This window comes from Pan troglodytes, chromosome X (genome assembly GCF_028858775.2).
Source record: "Pan troglodytes isolate AG18354 chromosome X, NHGRI_mPanTro3-v2.0_pri, whole genome shotgun sequence".
NCBI classification, from domain to species: Eukaryota; Metazoa; Chordata; class Mammalia; order Primates; family Hominidae; genus Pan; species Pan troglodytes.
The window spans coordinates 27,165,461-27,187,355 of NC_072421.2; positions in this window are offsets into that span (position 1 = coordinate 27,165,461).

Here is a 21,895-nt window from a genome sequence, read left to right on the forward strand (position 1 = left end):
TAAGTTCTTTTTAAAAATAGAAAATTAAAATAAGCACACAAAAATCATACTTACATTAAATAGATATAATCATACTTATATCTTAAATTTTGCAAGATTGTGGTGTAAAGATGTAGATGGTTTTTATAAGAAGAAAAATGGACAAATTCCCAATTTTTAGGTATATCAGGACTTATTTGATAAATATTTTCTCATTAAAATGAATATATTTAATATATTGTATTAAGATGTCAATATTAACACAACATATACTGTTTAAAGTATTTGGTTGTTGTATTAGCCTGTTCTCACACTGCTGTGAAGAAATACCCGAGACTGGGTAATTTATAAAGGAAAGAGGTTTAATTGACTCACAGTTCTGCAGGGCTGGGGAGGCATCAGGAAACTTACAATCATGGTGGAAGGGGAAGCAAACACGTCCTTTTTCACATGGCAGCAGCAAGAAGTGCAGAGTGAAGCACTGTGAGGGGGTGGGGAGGAGCCCTTATAAAACCATCGGATCTTGTGACAACTCACTTATTATCATGAGAACAGCATGAGCATAACTGCCCCCATGATTCAATTACCTTTCACCCGGTCCCTCCCAGGACACGTGTGGATTATGGTAACTAAAATTCAAGATGAGATTTGGGTGGAGACACAGCTAAACCATATCAGTTATGATGTAAAATAAGCATTTCCTCTTTCACATTGATCTACCTTTTCAGACTGTATTCATAAAGACTGGTTTAATGAAGAAAATCATGCCAATAAGAATATAAGGTTAATCATCATTATGAAATATAGTTCAAAGGGCACAATATATCTCTATATTTTCAGAGCAATTCAAATCTCAGTTTTAGAGTCTACTATTTAATCAACTGAATATATTTGCTGAGCAGATAATTTGTTTACGTGTTAAATCATGGTCACGTCTCCATGTATTGCACAACTGGATTGAGCATTATTTTGCTTACTCAGGAATTTTAACGATCATGTTATTTTCACTTTTATCAATTAATAGCAAGGTGGATGCTGCATAAATTAATAGTATAAGCTGTGTGTAAAGCCTGAAAAGCCTGAAAAGCACTCTCTTGAACTATAGCGGATTTTACCCAGTACTCTTGAGACTTATTTTGTAAGCTAAGAGAAAAGCTTTATCAGCAAATTATAAAATGCTATTCACTCTATTACTCTTTCAGACAGGATCTGTCTAATTCAGTTTCCAGAGGAACTGAAGTTGAGTTATGAAGGAGTAAAAATAATAGCAATAACACTAATAGAAAGACCAAGCTTAGGCTATTGTAGAATAGAACAAATAAATTTCCAAAGACTGAGGAATTAAACACAGTTTCTAGAGAGAGGAGTTAGCGCTGCTTTCTACCTTCTCTCAGCAAAATCCAAAGAGGTGCAGGTAATCTAAAAGGTAAACTTAGGTTTAGCTGTAGATAACCAATAAATCCAAAATAACAGTAGCTTAAACAAGAAACATTTACTTTTCTGTTAAACAATAGCTCAGGCAGTTTTTCCAAAGAATATATAGCAGTTGCAGGAGCCTATTTTATTGTGCTGCTGTCCTCACATGTGACTCCTCTTTGTGGTCAGGCAGCTACTCTAACATCAAACATCATGCATCCCTTCCAGCAAAGAAAAACTAGGCCGGATGTGGTGGCTTGTGCCTGTAATCCCAGCACTTTGGGAGGCAGAGGCAGGTGGATCACCTGAGGTTAGGAGTTTGAGACTAGCCTGGCCAACACGATGAAACCTTGTCTCTACTAAAAATACAAAAATTAGCTGGGCGTGGTGGTGCATGCCTGTAATCTTGCTACTCGGGAGGCTGAGGCAGGAGAATCGCTTCATCCGGGAGGCAGAGATTTCAGTGAGCCGAGATCATGCCATTGCACTCCAGCCTGGGCAACAGAGGGAGACTCCGTTTCAAGAAAAAGAAAAACTAGAAGAACGATTTTTTTTAAGGATTCCTTCTTTATAGAATTATCTCCCTGTTAAGGAAAGTTCTTAAGATTTTCTCTCACATTCTAATATACATTCCATTGTCCGAAACTTAGTCACTTGGCCACACCTAGCTGCAATGGGAGACACAAAGTATAGTTGGTTCACTGTATACTAGGCTAAGATGCAGGAGTTTCACTGCTCTCAATAAAGAACAAACAGCAATTTTAGATACAGCTACAAAAATTTTCAAATTGTTGTGCTATCTCTTCTTGAGCCCAAGGCAGTATTAAGGCAGATGTATATGTAATTGTATAGGCAGGAATGTGACAGCACAGAGTAAACAATGGAGCACCTGAAGGAAAGCATTGTTTTATGTTAAGCAATTTACAATATCTTCATATTAAGCCAAGTGAAATTATGTAATGGAGTATATTGTAATCTTTACATGATGAATGTAAAATGAAACAAGATTTTAAATAAATTTTACATTTAAATAGCTTAAATTTTTGTCTTTTACTTTTAACTACAGAGGTAATTGTTCTTTTCTTTATTTTATGAATACAAAACTAATAGTATTTTATAACATAATTTGATAACTATGTAAAGTAGTTCAAATAAAAGAATGATGGAAAGATACTAGAACTCCAAGATGTTAAGACGGTGAGGCGGTAATATAGCTGGAGTATTAAACCTTGTTTGTATGATAGCAACAAAAAAAGCTGACCTTTCCCTAACTCAACACTGCTTCACTCTTACTGCCTCTCTCATATGTGTTTATATAAGCTTTTAAACATATATGTGGAGCCTTCTTTCTATTGTATTCTGTCCAAAAATATAGTTTATTATTATATTTGAGTTTCATTTTCATTGCTGAAAATCAAGATAACTTCAAAAAGCATAAAAGAAGAAATAATCAGCCATAATCTAAACCCCAGAATATATATATTCATGTTTACTCTGATTATCTAAAACTTGGAACATATCATTTTACTACAAATTTTCTTCCTTCTTTGTAACTTTTATTAAAATATTTGAAATATAATTTCACATTACTTGACAAAATCCAATTTACTGGTTCCATTAAGTTGTGTCCATAAAGATGAATTATAATTTATTTGATGAATGTCCATAGTTTTGCTATTAAAAGGGTTATTAAAAATTGACTGTTGCTAATTATACTCAATGACATCTCTTTATAAACAATAATTATTTATTAATATTAATTTCTATTAATGAACTTCGGCAAAGTTATGGGTTTTTTTTAAGGATTTTGATGATTGATGAAAAAAATCAACCCTGCAGAAAATTTTAATAACTGATTTTCCCAAAAACACAGAGCAGTGCCTGTTATGAATCACTCTCACCAATTAGGTATGGAAATAATTAATTACTACATTTTTAATTTGTTATTTGACGAAGTAATATTCTACTCTTGCTTTAATTGGCATTTATTTATTAATATTTTTCATATGCTTTAACTTCCTCCTTTGTTGATTATCAATTAAAACTCAACCCTCAGTTCATTTCTGAGATTGTAATTTATTTTATGATTTATATAATAAGACTTTATTATATTTCTCAGTCACATTAACTAATTGAGTGCTCAGAAATGGCAGTTATCTTTATGAGGTTTCCTAGTCTATACTCTAAGCATTACAGAATTTGTGAGAAAAAAAAATCCTATTTTTTCTTTAATATAAATTACTAAATTATAGCCTGCTTAGGCAAAAAGACAGGAAAAATTTAAGTACTTTGATGCCTAATGGAAAAAATGACCCTTCAGAAAGTTTTTATTAATTTATAATTCCTCCAAAGTTGGGATTTTTTGATTTCCATCAATCAATTCTTTATCTACAGCAAGTCCAGTGCTTTGACCAATCAAAAATATAAGAGTAGGACCACAACATTTCATGATGAGAATGTGGGAAAAGGCTGCATAATACAAGTATGAGCACTGAACTGGTCATTGGGAACATTGACTCCCTGCTTTGAAACAAGTTGTTGAACAGCTCTATTGATTAAATGAATGGGCTAGATCATATAACTTCTAAGGTCTCCTTGCATAGCTCAAATTCTATTATCTGTATCTGCAAATATGTTGAAAAATATGTTTTTATTTCTTCCATATGGTCCACATAATTTATGATGAATTTGATATAAATATACATAAGTTTACATTGCATAGATACCATTGGATTGAATACATTGAACAAAATCTGGCATTTTATGGACTGTTTAAGAAGTAGAATGTTCATGTGTCCAATCTTGGTACAGATTGAAGGCAATCCCTACCAAAATACCAATGACATTCTTCACAAAAATAGAAAAAAAAATCCTAAAATTCTTATGGAACCACAAAACACCCAGCATAGCCAAAGAACAAAGTAGAGGCATCATGCTACCTGACTTCAAAATATACTACAAAGCTATAGTAACCAAAACAGAATGGCACAGGCATACAAACAGACACATAGTCCAACAGAACAGAGTAGAGAACGCAGAAATAAATCCACACATTTACAGCTAATTCATTTTTTGCCAGAGGTGCCAAGAGCATACACTGGGGAAAGGATGATCTCTTCAATAAATGGTGCTGAGAGGAATGGATATCCATGTGCAGAAGAATGAAACTAGACCTCTCTCTCTCACCATATGCAAATATCAAATCAAAGTAGATTAAAGACCTAAATGTAAGACATGAAACTATGAAGCTACTACAAGAAAACTTTGGTCTGTGCAAAGACTTTTTCAGAAAGACATCAAAATCACAAGCAACCAAAGCAAAAATTGATAAATGGGATCACATCAAGCTAAACAGCTTCTGAGCAGCAAAGGAAACAATCAACGAAATGAAGACACAACCTACAGAATGGGAGAAAGTATTCACAAACTATCCATCTGCAGAAGGGTTTAATAACCAGAATATATAAGGAACTAAAATAATGCAATAGCAAAAAAAAATAATCATTATCATCCAATTAAAGAATAAGCAAGAGATCTGAATAGACATCTTAAAAGAAGACATATAAGTGGTTAACAGGTATACAAAAAATGCTCAACATCAGTAATCATCAGGGAAATGCAAATCAAAACTACAATGATTTATTATCTCACCTCAGTTAAATTGGCTATTATCAAAAAGACAGAAACTAAGAGATGTTGGCAAGGATGTGGAGAAAGGGGAATGCTTTTACACAGCTAGTGGGAATATATACTAGAACTACCACTATGGAAAAGAATATGGAGGTTCCTCAAAAAAACAAAACTATCATCTGATCTGGCAATCTCACTGCTGGGTACATATCCAAAAAAGGAAATCAGTATATCAAAGAGATATCTGCACTTTTCACAATAGTGAAGATATAGAATCATCCTAAGTGTCCATCAACAAATGAATGGATAAGGAAATGTGGCATATGTATACAATAAAATATTATCTAGTCATAAAAAGGACAAAATTCTGTCAATTGCAGCAACATGGATAGAACTGGAGGACATTTTCTTGAGTTAAATTAAGCCAGGCACAGAAAAACAAATATTGCATGTTCTCACTAATATGTGGGAGCTAGAAAAAAATTGATCTCATGGAGGTAGAGAGTAGAATGGTGGTTACCAGAATCTCAGAAGGATAGTTAGGAGGGAGGATGAGGAGGGGTTGGTTAATGGGTACAAATACAGTTCAATAGAAGGAACATAACTAGTTTTCCATAGCACAGTAGGGTGACTGTAGTTAACAAGAATGTATAGCATATTTCAAAATAGCTAAAAGAAAAGATTTGGAATGTTCCCAACACAAAAAAATCATAAGTATTTGAGGTAATGGATATCCCAGTTACCTAGATTTGATCGTTACACGTCGTATGCATATATCAAAAAGACACACACACACACACACACACAAAATATGTACAACTGTGGTGTTGTGGTGTATCAATAAAACAATTGCATTAAAAATATGATATTACTAATTAATCACAAAGTATTTTTTATTTTTTTAATTTTTGTAGAAAAATATAAAATTCAACAGTCATTCATAGTAAAAACTTTTAGCATGATAAAATCTGATAAAATACGATCAACCTGATAGTGTCTACTAAAAATAATAAACCCCTAAGATCAGAAATGATCAACATTGTATTTACTGGAGATTTTCACCAAAGCAATAGGCGAGAAGGCTTTAAACATCCACCCTGCCCAGAGGAGGCAGTGCCAGTTCATGACTGTACTGGTCAGCAAAGACCTGTCCAGCTGTATTACCTCTCATCCCTGTCCTCCTCTCCAACACTGGAGTGGAACAGAAGTTCCAATTAGCAAATTGGGAATGGAGTGTTTAAATGTGTATTATTAATTTTACTTCCTGTGCTGTGCTTTGGTATATCTTTGTAGAGGTCGCTGAGCCATAACCTCTCCAAGGGTCTAGATCAATGCTTCTCAGACTTTAATTTACATAAAAATAATCTGGTGATCTTGTTAAAACGCAGATTCTGATTTTGGGGTCTTGGGTGAGACCTGAAATACTGCATTTCTAACAAGGTCCTAGATGGTATCTAGCTGCTGTTTCTCTGACCACAATTTGAGTAGTAATGTTCTAGGAAACTTCAAACACATACACCTTTGTAACAAGAATTTACTTTTGGAGTAACCAGATCATTCACTGATGCAACTAAAGTCTTTAATTTTCAGATACAAAATGGACTAATGTAACTTCATTATAATGCAGCTTTTCAATCTAGAAACCAATATTATGTTTGAAATAAAAGAGGGCTTTTAGTTATATTTTTTAAAGTGCTAGATTGTTTTTGCCTGGGGAAACCCACTCTGTAAATATCCTGCCATCCTTTGTGAGCTGGGGTAGTCCAACCAAAACACACCGGCCAGTTTCTATGTATAGTACTTGCTTGGGTCCTACCTACACTGCCCCTGCCCAGTTAGCCTTATGAAGAGGGCAGGATAAACCAGTAAATGGTCTGTGCTGTTGGTATGGTGTCTGCTGGGATCCATGACACTAATGTTGGCTTTCTTCTTGCCGGACTAGGAAGGAACAATTTATATTTTCACAGGACATCACTTATCAACAGTTTTCCTCCGTCAGCATGGGCTAGTTCCTACATGGTGGAGTACATAGAAGTTGTAATCCTTAGTCCTCTCTTTAGCAAGAGAACCTTTCATTTCTTTTCTACTGGGTCTTAGGAGGGCAGGGGGATGCCATTTAGTTCTCTGAGTGGTTCTTCATAATAGCTGCTTATTACTGTAAACTTTGGAGCTTTTAAAAATACAAATGCCTGTACCTTATCTTGGACCTAGCTGGTTTCTGGGCATGCAGCTCATTTTAAAGCTCTTTCTGTGGTTCAAATACAAAGTTTCAGATCTCTGGGCTAGAGAGAAAAAAATCTGCTCTACCTCCCCATCTGGAGCTAGAAAGTAGACATTAACCAGACTAACAAGATGTGAAAATAATGGAAAGATAAAAACGACAGTCTAGACCCACAAGTGGGATTGCTAGATTTAGCAAATTAAAATATTAGATGCACCACTTACAGTAATTTATTATGATTATGTCCCCTGCAATATTTGGGACTTACACTCCAGAGGTATCCATTGCTTAATCAAATTTTAAATTTACTGGGCCTCCTCTATTTTATCTGACAACCCTACTGACAAGGATAGCCTCAGGTTGCTTGGGAAGAAAATGTAGTTAATAAATTCTTAGGACAGTATATATATCGTTATATATAATTAGAAGGATAATAATACACTAGCTGAGATTTAAAATCAATCCACTAAGGAGGAATAAAAGGGTTGTTCATTAAAGTTAAGATTCTGGCGCTAGTTGCTTGTTGATACTAGTTTGAAAGTGGTGAGTTTTCATATTTTTATGTGTATGGTTTTGTTTTGATTTCTCCTGATATAATAGTTACATCAATGTGAAGTTGAGAAGAGTTACAACCTGGGCTGCTAGCCAGATGCTAACAGAAAATCAGAACTTTGCTTTGACCTTTTAAAAGTAACTTGAATCTGCCATGTCAGAACGCATAGTTACAAATTGTTCTCCCTGACTCCTCACTAATCACCTTCCCAGTCATTCTCTTCAGGCAGGAAGGCCATCTTGAGCATACATGGTAACTTGGATGGCTTTGTGGCTCAGAACCCACCCTGTTCTCATTTAGTTTATTACTGTAGATATTGTTAGTGTGTCATAGCGACCAAATAGAAATTCTTTGACTGTGAATGTGGGAGAAATGTTAGCACAGAATAACTTATATACCCTGAAAACATCTGCTCTCATCAAACACTGTTAAGGCCCCAGGGAAAACCATCACCTGGATTTTGTCATCAAAACAAAAGATGACTGCATCCAAATACCATTAAGATTTAAGAGTTGGGCCACTGCCAGCATAGAAGATGAATGTTGCTTCGGAGTTTGGAAAGAATTTGAGTGGCAGAAGCATTTAAATTAGAGAAAAGACAAATTAATTAACTTGTTAAATTATTTCCGTCAGCATGAATGCAACTCAGTTCTGCTTCATGAAATACATTTTCCCAGTAGTAGTTCAAACTATACCTTTCTTGATTTCTTTAATGTTTTATCCTATGGTTTTATTCTATGGTTGAAGAATCCTAACGTAGGATTCTTCAAAGTTGTACATGGTAGTTGAGAAATATTTTGCAATATTACATAATTTACATTACACTTAAATTTGTGTATGTGTAGACCTAGACATAACATGGTTTACAGTGGAAAGCACATAGGCATTAAACACTAGAATTGCAAAAATATGGTTTTATAGAATAAATTCTAAATTAAATGAAAAACTCTGCTTTAAATAATTTTGATTTAAAAATTTGATATCTATTTCTCACAAACTGTATTTTGTCTTCTGATTTTTAATGGGTACTATTACATTTTGAAAGAAAAATACCCTTTTATGAAATTAAGTTTTTGAATTTTTCTATTTAATTTTTGAGGAATAGATGTCTAAATTATATAAACACTAAATGCAACTATGTTTAATTTCCTAATCCTTTAAATCAATGTTTTCCAATAGAATTTTCTGCCATGATGAAAATATTTTCTATCTGCCCCATCCCTTATAGTAGCTACCAGCTACATGTGGCTATTTATTTACTTAAATGTGACTGCAGTGACAGAAACTTCATTTTAACTTCAATTAATTTTAATTAATTCAAATTTGACTAGCTATGTGTGATTAGTGGCTAATCACTAGGACAGAATTGCTTGAAAGTATTTCTATTCAACATAAATTATGTAAAAATATTTTACAGTACACTAGTGATTTTGTTGAAATAAAGGCAAGAAAAATAAACTTTATGAAATCACTGTATAATAATTATGACTCCAGAACTCCCTGTTCTTCTTCTTTTTTTTTTTTTTTTTTTTTTTTTTCAGAAAACTCAGTTATGTGCAAAAGAAAAATACTCAGTCATCTTTAATATTTTGGTCATTTTGTATTTCGCTCACTTAAACCTTAGAAAACAGGTTTGCATGTATTTATTTAAATTTTATTGACAGGAAAATATATCAAATTACTGTGTATTGTTTTGTATTCCATGGTTTTAGTTACCTGTGGCCAACTGCAATCTGAAAATATTAAATGGAAAATTCTAGAAACAAATAATTCATAAGTTTTAAATTATGCACCGTCTTGAGTAGCATGATGAAATTTTGCACTGTCCTGCTCCCACTCATCCTGACCATCAGTGATAATTCTCTTTGCCCAGTTGATCTAGGCTGTCTATGTTCCCCTCCCATTAGTCATTTGGTAGCCATTTGGTTATCAGATGGAAAAAACATAGTATATACAGGGTTTGGTACTAACTGTGGTTTGAAGTCATCCTCTGAAGTCTTGGCACATATCCCCTGTGGGTAAGGGGAGACTATTGCAGAAATAGAAATCATATTTTATTTACTTTATGGCTTTACTTACATCTTTTAAATATTTAAATATGTGGCATATGGCCTTGCTTTGTCTCTTTTCCCAAGCCTGGAATAAAAGAGTTATAGAGGATAAGGTTGAAGGCATTACATTGCAGGTGAGTAGATTTCCAGTCCAGGTTTGAATATTATTTTAAGAACAATTTATTGAGTATTTAAAAATGGAGCTATATGATACCATATTTTATAAATAACAATCGAGTAGACCATGAAGGTAAGATTAGAGGAAGACAGGACTGGTTTTTGTGTAATGATAAAGACTCAAAAGTGGGCACAATGTAAATGTGAATTTTTAAAAATGCAAATGCAGCAAAGGAAGAATTTGTTCTTTCTTGGAAATAATGTTAGGAGCATAGAAAAACAATTAGAAGCCAGGTGTGGTGGCTCACGCCTGTAATTCCAACTCTTTGGGAGGCTGAGGTGGGCGGATCACCTGATGTCAGTAGTTCAAGATCAACCTGGCCAACATGGTGAAACCTCATCTCTACTAAAAATACAAAATTAGCTGGGCATGGTGGTGTGTGCCTGTAATCCCAGCTATGCGGGAGGCTGAGGCAGGAGAGTCACTCAAACTCGGGAGGCGGACATTGCAGTGAGCTGAGATCACGCTACTGCACTCCAGCTTGGGCAACAAGAGCAAAACTCCATCTCGAAAAAAAAAAAAAAGAAAAAGAATAAAAGAAAAACAATTAGAGCTAAATATAGTGTCATTGAATGAGAAAGAAGTAGAATTTTTTAAATTATCACCTGTGGCAAAGATATGGCATTTATAGAGTCTGTAAATCAAACTCTAGACTCAATTTTCAGTTCTCTGTGAAACTTTAAGCATTTCACTTGAATTTTTTGAGCATTAGTTTTGTCATCTATAATATAAGAACAATAAAAACATATGCCTCAGTGGATGACTATGGGAATCCATGTAGTATGGGTGAAAGTGCTTAGTATAATCCTAAATACTGTGCAAATTATAATGATAAGTAATCATGTTACATTTTCATGTTAATAATGATAATTATTAACCATGAGTATATAGTTTGTCTTATGTTCAGGTTTCAAATGTTTATTAAAATCATGTATTTGGTGATTTAATTTTCTTTTGTTAAAAATGCTGAGATTGAGATCTTTTTGGATCCTAAATTCATAACTTCTAAGGATTTCAAAACTAGGCTACCGTGGCTAGAAGTATGACAAATATGATTAATTGTTCTGGAAAGAAAAAAAGATTTGAAAAGTTTATCAGGCATTTATAAAGGTTATTATTTCAAGAAATCAGGGGCAATCTAATCATTTCCGTTCGTACTCAGTTTAGGTAAATATTTGTCATTGCCTAAATGCTTAGTACCAAATGAATGAACAGACTAAAAGAGAAAGAGAGAAAGCGATTTCTGAAGTATACGTTGTTTAGAGCATATCACTGCATACTTCAAGAGGTTTCTAAACTAAAGGCTATTTTTAGTTCTTCACCCTTGAGAAGTTTTGTTTATTGGATCAGAATTAGTAAAATGAAAAATATTATGTCTATAATTCCCTATAGATCAATGCAAATCCATAGAGTCAATATAATCAAACATGCCAAAGAAGAACATTCAGTAACCAAATACTGGGGTCTAAAGGGTATGCTATCGCCAGAAATGGTTTATAGACATCGCAGAGCTTGTTATGATTATCTTGTGATTCACTGAGTTAACTACAGTGGCATTTGGATTACAATTAAAATTATAAGCCCTATTACAGTTACAGGCTCAATTACAGTTACTTCAAAGAGATGTTTTTTGAACAGCTTAAGAAAAGTAATCTGACAGGAATATAAGTCAATAAATCCATATATATATATATATATATTTTCAATACTTCCCACAACATGCCACTTTAGTTATACCTATACAGTTTAATAACCAAGAAAACTCACTAAAATTCAAGTTATTAAAGTCATTTTCAGTAATTCCAATAATAGCTAAAAGTTATTACTTAATGAACTATGTGCCAGATTATGTACTAAGTACTGTGTCTGAAAAAAGATCATTTAATGCCAATAATAACCCAACACTATTATTTTTTCACACACACAAAAGAGGAAACCGAGACTGAGCTTTCAGATCTGTCTAGAGACATGCACAGCTAAAAGTAATAAAAACAACCCCACTCCAGTAATACCAACTACCTCAGAAACAAAGTGAATGTGGAGGTAAATTCTCAGATTTTGGCTTATTCCTGATTTCCTGCCTTTCCCTGATTTTCACACCACCTTAAGCTGGAGTCTTCTTGTTCCTGAAATCTACCACCTTCCCAGAAAACACTCAAGCCTTCACCAAAATTACCAGGGAGGCCTCCAAAACTAATCCAAGCATTTTCAAAATCTCTTATGTCAGTAACTACAAGAATTCTGAGACTCCTGGTTAATTTTTCATCACCAGGCTACCCATTCATATGTTTTGGGGATTCTCTAATATTATGCCATTATCACCCATCTCCATCTCCCAACACCCTTTTACCCTGTCTCCTGGAAAATCCCACCTTACCTGAATGTTTTTGTTCTAACTGAAAGCATACATTCCACTGAAAACACTGCTCCCCACATAGTTTCTCGAGTGTTTGCTCTCTTACCACTAGGCCTGGAAGTAGCATCAATGTCTTCCTTGTTTCTCATTGCCACCTCTGGGCAATTATACTGTTACTTTCTCTCCTTGGAAACTTAATTATTAGTGGTAAATACCACTGATGTATCACCTGCTATTTCTCCTTGCTGTAAGCATCCATGTACCCTCTGGGTTCCTCTTCCTCATTATTTAACAAATGTAGTCTCTCTCTCTCTCTCTCTCTCTCTCTCTCTCTCTCTCTCTCTGTCCGTCTGTCTGTCTGTCTTCAATGCTACTTCTTTCATAATTCCTGGTGATTTCTATATCCATATAAATGTACATGTACTTGTCTTTCTCTCTTGTTACTATGAATAAATTAGCTGTGGTCTGGTTACAGCTAATACTTTCCCTACTGCATAAAACTGTCTCTTCTTTACTCAGGATCATTTTTTTCTGCAGTTCCTTGACTGCATATTATTCCTTTGTCTCACTCTATAAGATTATTCTAATCACATCCAAATATGCTACATCACCTAAGTAGTGCTATTATAACATAATAACACTTTTTTTGCTTTCCTTTATGACACAATTCTACAAAATTGCCTATGCTTATTGCTTATGCTTCCTTTCCTCTAATTATTTTTTTGTTTCATGCCAAACAGGCTTTTTGGTTGCTGCAGCAAAACCTGTTTTTGACAAGATCACAATTGACCTCAGTTTTGCCAAACTGATTGGTCAATTCTCAATTTTTAAATTACCAGACTTTTCAGTAGCATTTGACACCATTGTTGACACCCTCCTTTGTCAAATGCTTTCTTCACTTCAGGGACACTACTCACTCTGGGTTTTCCTTCTCTCTTCTGCCTACTCTTAGTTGCGTTTGCCAATTCTTTTTTATCTTCCTATCCTGTGTTTTAGTGTTCAGTCGTTGGACTGCTTCTGTCTCTGTTCTAGGTGCTCTCAAGTAGACTCAGGCTGATAACTCAAATATTCCCTGAATGTCAGGCTCATTTATTTAACTACTCATTTGACATCTGGATTCGAATGTCTAATGGGCATTTCAAACTTAACATGTTGAAAACTGAGTTCCCAGTATTCCCCTACTTAACAAGCCTTTTCTTCCTAAAGTCCCATTGTTTCTTTCAGAATAAAAGCAAAACTCAGCTGAGCACGGTGACTCACATTTGTAATCCCAGCTTTTTGGGAGGCTGAGGAGGGTAGATTACTTGAGCCCAGGATTACCAGCCTGGCCAACATGGTGAAACCCTGTCTCTACAAAAAAATACAGAAAATTAACCAGGCATAGTGGTGCGTGCCTGTAGTCTGTTACTCAGGACACTGAGGTGGGAGGATCACTTGAGCCCAAGAGGTCAAGGCTGCAGTGAGCCGAGATCACACACTGAACTCCAGCCTGGGCAACAGAGTGAGACCCTGTCAAAAACAAACAAACAAGCTTCTCACCTTACAAGGTTCTACATAATTTGGTCCTCTGAGACTCCCTGACATTATATTCTGCTACTCTCTCTTTACTTACTGAAATCCAACCACTGGCCTTGTTAATATATCAAACATTTCAGAAAGAAAAAAGCAGCTTCTGACATCCAGGCATTGGGCTGACACTCACCAGTAGGCCTCAATGTTATTACAATTAGGTAAGCTGCTTTGATGCTCATGGTTAGACCATGTTGTTTCCTTTGTGATTTTAGCGGCAAGTATACAAAGTGCCAGGAATGTGGTCAACACTCAACAGATATTTGTAGAATGAAGGGATTAAATAAACAAGTGAATAAATATATTTAAAATGAAATTGCATAATATGGATTTTTGTATTCTAATTACAGCACACCTGGGGTATATGCATTGTCCAAATTGGGATAAGCCATGCTAGACTTGCCTGAGATTGTTTAAATGTTTGCTAAGAATCATTATCTAACTAATTTGGCTTGCATGAACTTCTAATTTAATTTTTTTTTTTTTTGATGGAGTCTCGCTCTGTCTCCCAGGCTGGAGTGCAGTGGCTTAATCTCGGCTCACTGGAACCTCCGCCTCCTGGGTTCAAGCAATTCTCCTGCCTCAGCCTCCCAAGGAGCTGGGATTACAGGCAGGCACCACCACACCCAGGTAATTTTTTTTTTTTTTTTTGTATTTTTAGTAGAGGTGGGGTTTTACCATGTTGGCCAGGGTAGTCTCAAACTCCTGACCTCAAATGATCCACCTGCCTTGGCATCCCAATTGCTGGGATTCTAATTTAATTCTTTAAAATTTGCTCCTCAGTGGCTATTTTGTCTTCTAGAAGTATCTAGTTAACCACCCACTGGATTTTGTTTTTCTGAGAGTAAGGCAGCTTGATTTAGCTCTTAGGATATGTTTCTTACACGACTTTGGTTCCCATCTGAACTTGTCTAAAAGAACAAAACAGTTAAGTGTAGTTTGGACAAGTGAAGGTATATTTTTTCTCAATATGATTTTTTCATTCTTCCAAGTTCAAATTTTTGGCCGCTATTAGTTACCTTAATTATAGAATTAGCTCTGGAGAGATTAAAGACTGAATATATGCAGCGCTATAATTTTGTTGATAGGTTGAACTTTATTTTACTGTTCTTTTCCTCAGGGCTGTCACGTTAGCCTGGTCTTCTGAGTATTTCATGTAACTTTCCATACTTCTCATTTGGGGACATATGTAGGAGAACAATAAAGTATTTGATTGGTATTTATTCTTTCAAAGGAGCCCTGTGAGGGAATACTCCAGGTGGAACATAAGGAGTCATGGTAACAAATGTGTTTTTGCTTATAAATTACCTATAGTTCTTATTTTTTAAATCCATAAAATGTTCTAAATACATATTTTAACTCATGAAGGCTAACTGATCTACTTAAAGTACTTGAATATTCACATTACATCACAACATAGCACTTAGTAGGCCTAGGTTTAAAGGGAGCAAATATGCAATATTCACTAACTATGCTACAATTAACATTTGTAAGAGCACTTTTTTTGATGTTTAAATCATTTGTTCACAGGATAAGCTATCTCGATGGAGAAATATTTAGATTTGTATTCTTTTTATTTAATTTATACTTTGTAAGGATGTATCATTTTAATAAGTAGAAAATATCCGTAATTATTTTTTAACATCACATTCAGAAAAAAAGTGTATATTTATTTGCCTATATCTAAATATGGCTGCTTTGTGGACTTGCTTATGGAATATATACTGTGAAGTATGGAATTACTTTTAAGTAATTTTTGTTTAAAAGATATACCAAAAATGCATACCTTGAACTTACCAATTAATGGTACTACAACTAGGCTTTTCACCTCTGCTAGATTCTCTAAAATATCTTACAGTCCCCTTTGTAGCCCCTTAAGCATACCTACTCTTTTACACCTAGGAGAAGAGAGATAGCCTGAATCTTTATGATTTAAAAAGAGTGATAAGGCCATTTCCTTACCAGAATCATTGCAGAAACATTTTGGAAATTAAGCCACTAACTTCCTGAAACATTCCGAAATATCTGTGAATAATGCATGTTATTAAGGTATACCAAAAAGGAAATAAATAATAAAACAATACAAATAACACTTGTTCTTTGAAACCAAAGTGTTATTTTACCAAGAAGAATTATTTTATGGACTATTAAGACATTCCACTTATTTTCTTCTAAAAAATATTTGGGCAGGGTAAGTTTCAGTTCAAATATAACTATAAAGTCATGAAAGACTACTCTCTTGCCACCTTTCTTTCCTCTGGACCCTCTACCCATGGCATACATATCCTCAATCCAGAAAATTACCTAGTTATTTATTTTTACCTTTAAATAGCAATTTTCAGACTTCCTATTTCTGGTTGGAACTTTTTCAGAAGGATTCCTTAGGAGATAATATCAATATGTGCATAAGATAATTGAATTTTATCACACTTGATTTTGACTCTTCAATATAGTTACCTAAATTATCAAAATTTGGAGTCCTTAATAAATATGGCTGAGACAAGAGCCATTTAGCTTTTTAATGAGAATATTTATAAGACCTTTTAAAATTATAAATTTCAAATATTAAATAACACTTAGACCCTTAAGAATTAGTTGAATCCCTAAATTCAGTATGCAATGTCTTAAACAGGCTATTAATAAGGTTGTCTTTAAAACATTTTTACTTTATTGGTATAGTAATAAAAGGCTAGGTATAATGAAAGGGATCAAGATCATATGTGTTATGTATTTATTTATATTTCCACATCCATGATTGTATGACTAAGTGCAAAAGAACTGAGGTAAGAAATAAAGGTGTTGCAGTATTGTGGACACTGTCAACTGCTTAGATGAACAAATAAACTTTCTCCCAGAACAAACTTCATAACTGAAGAGAAATTGCTGTTTGCATAATCCAAATTGAGGCATACAGGAGCAATACAGGCAAAGAAAATAGAAAGTTCAAATAAAGTTTAAGATTTAAAGAGTGGAACAGAGGAAGCAGATCTCAGTGTATATGAACCAGGATTTATATTTAATTCATGAAAACAATGGAAGAACAAACTCACTGGTAGAAGAACAGACACATAGACCAATGAAACAGAATAGATAGCACAGAAATAAAACTGCACATCTGCAACTATTGAATCTTCCAAAAACCTGACAAAAATGATCAATGGGAAAAGAATTCCCTGTTGAATAAATGGTGCTGGAAAAACTGGCTGCTCATACGCAGAAGATTGAAAGTGGACCCCTTCCTTACACCGTACACAAAAATTAACTCAAGATGGGTTAAAGACTTAAATGTAAAAGCCAAAAGTTTGAAAACCCTGGAAGATAACCTGGGTAATACCATTCTGGACATAGGAATGGACAAGGATTTTGTGACAAAGTTGCCAAAAGCAATTGCAACAAAAGCAAAAATTGACAAATGCTATCTAATAAAACTAAAGAGCTTCTGCACAGCAAAACAAACTATCAACAGAGTGAACAGACAACCTACAGAATGGGAGAAAGTTTTAGAAAACTATGCATCCAACAAAGGTCTAATATCCAGCATCTATAAGGAACTTAAACAAATTTACAAGAAAAAAACAACCCCATCAAAAAGTGAGCAAAGGACATGAACAGACGCTTTTCAAAAGAAGACATACATGCAGCCAACAATCATATGAAAAAAGCTCAACATCATCTCATCATTAGACAAATGCAAATCAAAACCACAATGAGATACCATCTCATACCAGTCAAAATAGCTATTATTAAAAAGTAAAATAATAATAACAATAATAATAACAATAACAGATTCTGGTGAGGTTTTGGGGAAAAAGGAACATTTACACACTGTTGGTTGGAGTGTAAATTCAGCCATTATGAAAGACAGTGTGGCTATTCTTCAAAGACCTAAAGACAGAAATACCATTCAACCCAGCAATCCCATTACTGGGTATATACCCAGAGGAATATAAATCATTCTATTTTTAAGTCACATGCATGTGTATGCCCATTGCAGCAGTATTTGCAAGAGCAAAGACATGGAATCAAACTAAATGCCCATCAGTGGTAGACTGGATAAAGAAAATGTGGTAGATATACACCATAGAATACTAATGCAACCATAAAAAATAAGATCATCTTCTTTGCAGGGATATGGATGGAGCTGGAGGTCATTATCTTTAACAAACTAATGCAGGAAGAGAAAACCAAATACCACATGGTCACACTTATAAGTGGGAGCTAAATGATGAGAACACATGGACACATAGAGGGGAACAACAGATACTGGGGTCTATTGGAGGGTGGAGGGTGGGAGGAGGAAGAAAATGAGGAAAGATAACTAACAGGTACTAGGCTTAATACCTGGGCGATGAAGTAATCTGTTCAACAAAACCCTGTGACACAAGTTTACTTATGTAACAAGCCTGCACTTGTACCCCGAAATTAAAATAATAGTTAAAGAAAAAAAACAAACAGCTAACTCTAGATTGGTGAAGTTAGAAGAGTTATTCTGGCCAGTTTACTCTCTTGAAAGTACAAGAAAATAGACTTTATTCTAAAATGAAAAACAAAATAAAACAAAATGGACCCTCATGAAAACCCAATAAAAAATTACTTAACAGAAAAAAGATAATGAGGATCAGAATAATGAATCCACTATGGACACTTAAAGCACAACGAAAATGCATGGCCACAGGCCAGGCACGGTGGCTCATGCCTGTAATTCCAGCATTCTGAGAGGCCAAGACGGGTGGACCACTTGAGGGCAGGAGTTTGAGACCAGCCTGGCCAACATGGCAAAACCCCATGTCTACTAAAAATACAAAAATTAACTGGGTGTGGTGGCGGGTGCCTGTAATCCCAGCCACTCAGGAGGCTGCGGCAGGAGAATCGCTTGAACCTAGGAGGCAGAGGTTGCAGTGAGCCAAGATCGTGCCACTGCACTCCAGCCTGGGCGACAAGAGCGAAACTCTGTCACAAAAAAAGAAAAAAAAAAAAGGAAAAGAAAAAAGAAAATGCATGGCTACAAACTAGATTTTTAAAAATTAACTTATATTTCACTCTAAAAGTAATTAAGATAATGATAATAGCTGTGAAAGAACAACATGAATCAGAATAACTCAGTATTGAGGAGACTGGAGAAAAGGAATATTTGACAAAAGAAGCAGTAAGACTCCAGAAAGAATCATAAAGGAAAAATATTTTATGTATACAAACTAAACTAGAATGAAGAGCAAATGAACACAAAGAATGTTGCCTTATGGAAAATAGTAAATAAAAATAAGGGACTTTTTATCACAAGGAAATGAAAGAAGGACAAAGAAGGACTGAGAGAAACATGGCAGAAATGGAGGATATGTGATGGTGAGCCAACACATGTGTACGCCCCCTTACTCCCCAAGTAAAGCAATTAAAGAAGACAAAAATTTTAATCCATTATGCAAGAAGTATTTTCTGAAATATTTTTTAAAAACACCAAAACTCTAGTACACACCACATACTTGGACAAAAAAAAAAAAAAAAAAAAAAACAACCAAACCTATCAACACTGAGACATACTTTAGTAAAACTATTGGACTATAAGAAAAACATTTAAAAAGGAATTTCAGACAAAAATCTGCCACATGACTTTGAAAATGCAAAGGAAAGATAGACTGTTATCAGCTTTTTCCAACAGTAATATATCATACAAGAAAGCAATGGAGATGCCTAATATACTTTGATAAAGAAAAGGTGAGCTAAAAATTCTACATTCAACCAATAATTATTTAAATGTTAAGTCCAGAAGCAATCTTTTGAATATGCAGTTACTCAGCAAATGTTTTTTACCATGGGACTTTATCTAGTAGCATACCAGATAATAAACTTTATATACCCCAAGTGACTAGAGAGATATTGACTTAAAGAGTGGTAGTGAGAATCAAGTATTATCTATACTTAAAATCATAGGATAGTTATAAGGATGTCAATAAAATATGTAATGACTATATGTTCTCAAAATACAGATGAGCTCAAGTATGAAAAATGGAAAGAGAATGGGGAGAGTACATGAAAAACAGAATAAACTTGCAGGTTGTTTATGTGTTAAACAAAAGAAAAAGTAATTTATTTGATATCAGATACTGAGAGAAATGGAGGAGATGAGGAAGCAGCTAAAACTAATTAACATAGTTGGGAACCAGTAAATAAACACAAAGCTAAGGAGACTATGGAAAGGTATTAATATAAAGGTAATAATTATTACAAAGATCCAAAACTTCCGAAATTCCAAAAGATATTGCAGAGAGAGAGAGAGAGAGAGAGATCAATAAGTGTAAATGAACTGAATTCATCTATTAAATATATATGTGTTTTCACATTGGCCAACAATGTTAAATTCAATAATATGCTGTATACAACAGACGAACTTAAAGCAAATAAATTGAGAAAAATCAAAAATTAAAATATAGGCGAAAAGAATGTAGACATCAGAAAAACTTCTCTAAATTTTCAGTTTTTCTTTTTTTTATTATTATACTTTAAGTTCCAGGGTACGTGTGCACAACGTGCAGGTTTGTTACATATGTATACATGTGCCATGTTGGTACATTTAGGTTACATAATGCCACATAAGAAAAACTAAAACTTTTGTAGGAAAATACATTAAAACAATGAAGAAAAGAAACAACTAGAAATTTAAAATATCGTGGGAAGGAACAACAGAAGAAGCTTATTTTAGAGATATTCCTTTGAAAATAGATTTTCCTGTCTCATATGCATTTAACAAAGTGCAGACACATCAGTAGAACTCAACCATTGTTGAGAAATAATGTTTTTCTTAATCTTGGTGTCTTAACAATACCACATGTACCCAGTCTTCATCAGAACATTTTTGAGGAGGCTTAAGAATTATAACAACCTATTCTCATTAACCTATTTATGTGTAATTAAATCATACTATTTCCTCAAATCTCCTTCGATTAACCAGAATGTCTCATTTGCATGATAATTCTTATTTCAGAGTACTTTAAAATTTTCAAGATGCCTGAAGTGATGCTCTGTTTTATAACATACCAAGGCCTTTTGTCTTGTAAAGTTCCTCATGAATGTTCTCATTTTCCTGTACCCTGAAGTTTTCTTTCTCTCTAGGTTTAGCCTTCGTATAACTTCACCTCCTCTGCTTTTTTTTTTTTAATCATCAGCAGCTGCTATCCAACCAAACTGTGCTGAGCTCTTTGAAAACTTCTGTTACTCACTAGTTGTTTTCAGCAGATGGCACTGTTATTTAGGCTAAACAATTTGTCAACAGGGCAAGGTAATTATTCTTACAAGATTTTTTTTCTAGAACAATAGTATGTCTGTGTATGTAAAATTAACATTGACTTATACTAAAAAAGGAAACTAAAACAAAGAAATTCCCCATGAAGCATAGCTACACTAAAATTATAAAAACATTTAAAATATCACAAAATACCCAAGTGAAATCAAATGTTCAATTGCCATTTTTTTACATTCTTATTTTTGCTAAATGCAACTTAATATTCAGACAATTTTAAAGGTACCTTTATGAATCAAGGTAAATTTGGTGCAAGTGCTAAAAACCAAATGCTCTCGCTTGCTACTACAAAGCTCAGGTGATCAGTAAATTGGTCTTATCTAATTTATGTGGTGAAATGTTTTTCAGATATCTAATTCATATAAATGGATAACAGAGGCCAGGGTTCTATTGAAGTTGAGATTGGAAGGGGTGCATGGTAGTGTTTTAATACCAAGACAATCACTTATTAGCAAAGTAAAATTAAGCATTTGTGGGTCTCAGTTTTATTTGTAAAATATGAATGATAATACTGAAAATGCAGGGTTACAAGGATAAGAAATAATGTGATAATTATTATCTACCCACTAGCTCAAATAAACAAGCAAAAAAAATACAAAAAAATGAAGGAAGAAGATCAAAAAGAATATTCTCTTTTCTAATGACAGA